The 2,500-nt window shown below is 51.2% G+C and overlaps 1 protein-coding gene across 1 annotated transcript in view; it reads right to left on the bottom strand.

The window, feature by feature from the left end:
• LOC135249700 (lysine-specific demethylase 6B-like) overlaps nt 1-2,500 on the bottom strand; it is an 85,390-nt gene that overhangs the window by 56,994 nt on the left and 25,896 nt on the right. The window lies entirely within an intron of this gene.

Below are 2,500 nucleotides of genomic sequence, written 5' to 3'. Positions count from 1 at the left end.
AAAGTGAGGAAAAACAGTAGAATCTCCCCCCCTCCCTTTTGATCTCTCTCTCTTGCTTTTCTTCCTACCAAACTTCAAACATACCCCACGCTCCTTCAGGCAAGCAGACAAAAGAGGACTACTACACATTTTTGCTGGGGGAAAAAAACAAAAAAAAAACTCAGAAAATTAGCAGGTTGTAATCTGGAGTTGTGTATTAAAAACAGCCGCCACCAGCTAGCGAAGCACTGCTAGCGCTTCAAACACTGGAGCACCTTCAGTAAACTCCGCGAACGGGTAACACGGAAACGCGGGGAGACTGACTCCGTGGCGAGCGAACGCGCCGACGCGCCGGTCGAAGGCGTGAAACACAAGGACCCAGCGAAACACGAGACAGAACAGACACAGAACCCGAAACAGCCAGAGGAAGACATTAAAAAACACTGCGCAGAAATAGAACCCACGGCAGGAATGCTCTCCGCCTGAGCCAGACCCTATCAAACGCTGCAGATCTGCAGCACACCCTTTACTTTACAGTCCAGAGAACAGACCCTATTAAACGCTGCAGATCTGCAGCACACCCTTCACTTTACAGTCCAGAGAACAGACCCTATTAAACGCTGCAGATCTGCAGCACACCCTTCACTTTACAGTCCAGAGAACAGACCCTATTAAACGCTGCAGATCTGCAGCACACCCTTTACTTTACAGTCCAGAGAACAGACCCTATTAAACGCTGCAGATCTGCAGCACACCCTTTACTTTACAGTCCAGAGAACAGACCCTATTAAACGCTGCAGAAGCTGCAGCACGCCCTTTACTTTACAGTCCAGAGAACAGACCCTATTAACCGCTGCAGATCTGCAGCACGCCCTTTACTTTACAGTCCAGAGAACAGACCCTATTAAACGCTGCAGATCTGCAGCACACCCTTCACTTTACAGTCCAGAGAACAGACCATATTAAACGCTGCAGATCTGCAGCACACCCTTTACTTTACAGTCCAGAGAACAGACCCTATTAAACGCTGCAGACCTGCAGCACACCCTTTACTTTACAGTCCAGAGAACAGACCCTATTAAACGCTGCAGACCTGCAGCACACCCTTTACTTTACAGTCCAGAGAACAGACACTATTAAACGCTGCAGATCTGCAGCACACCCTGTTCTCCAGGCCACAGAACAGACCCTATTAAACGCTGCAGATCTTACAGTACATACTGTTCTCATAGACCCCATTAAATACTGCACATCTACAGCACTGTACATACTGTTCTTACAGACCCGATTAAACGCTGCAGATCTACAGCACATACTGTTCCTGTACCTGGAGAACACATACCTTAGCTGCAATTCTTGCACAGATGTAAAAGATAATCACACACACACACACACACACACTCAAATGTGCACTGTTCACCGAAATGCACACACACGCACACACACACACACACGCATGCACGCATGCACACACACACGGACATTCGAAAAGCAAAGCGCACAGGCAACTACTAGAGCATCTGGAATCTCTTAGAGTTCATACAAAAGGGTTACTATATTTGCTGAATATGCGATTGTGTGGGGGTGTTCAGGGTCATCTGGTCACGGCTTTGATAGCTGGGGGGGGGGCACAGCGCTCTCACAGGTCACAGGGGTGAGGTGGGGGGGGGTCGGGGGAGGGGTTAAGGGTGACACAGGGCTAAAGCAGGCCTGAGTGTGCGTGTGTGTGCACTAGCGTGCATGTACATGCGTGCATGTGTGCGCGTATGTGCGCATATGTGAGTGTGTGTGTGTGCACATGCGTGTATGTGAGTGTGTGTGCATGAGCGTGTATATGTGTGTGTGTGTGTGTGTGTGTGTGTGTGCACGCGTGCGTTAGCCGCGTCTCTTCTGGACGCAGACAGCAGTGGTAAGCCAGCAGACTGAGTGACTCACAGACTGGATGAGCCCAGATGGTTGGAGCCCAGTCAGGGAGCCAGGAGTAAAAATAGCCCTGTGTCAAACAGGATTTACAAACGCAGAGAGAGAGAGAGAGAGAGAGAGAGAGAGGAATGAGAGGGGGAAAAAACCTGCTGTGCGTGTGCGTGTGTGTGTGTGTCTGTGCATGCATGTGTGTGTGTGTGTGAGTGTATGTGTGTGCCTGTGACTTCTCTTCACCCCCACACTCTTTCACACGGAAACTCTGCAGTCAATCACTCTGCAGGACGAGTGACCGCAATACTGCTGAGGCGGCGATGCTGGAACAGGGAGCCAGTAACCCCCCCCCCCCCCCCCCCCCCCCGCCACCCCCCCAACCCCCCACCACTACCGCTAAATGAAAACAGCAACGGGTTACAGAGATCAACCTTATCTGAGGCCTGGCGCACTAAACCAACTCCGCTTTCCCTTTCCAGCAGCAACCCCCCAGGCTCTGAAACCCCTCCTGTAAGCTAGGGGGCGCTGTGCAGCGTCACACGCATACCCAACCTGCAAACACAGCAGCATCAGCCCTGCCTCTGATACGCTCAACTACAGCACACAG

The sequence above is a fragment of the Anguilla rostrata genome, chromosome 3 (genome assembly GCF_018555375.3).
Source record: "Anguilla rostrata isolate EN2019 chromosome 3, ASM1855537v3, whole genome shotgun sequence".
NCBI classification, from domain to species: Eukaryota; Metazoa; Chordata; class Actinopteri; order Anguilliformes; family Anguillidae; genus Anguilla; species Anguilla rostrata.
Note: the sequence above shows the minus strand (reverse complement) of the source record. Positions and strands in the feature narration are given on the sequence as shown.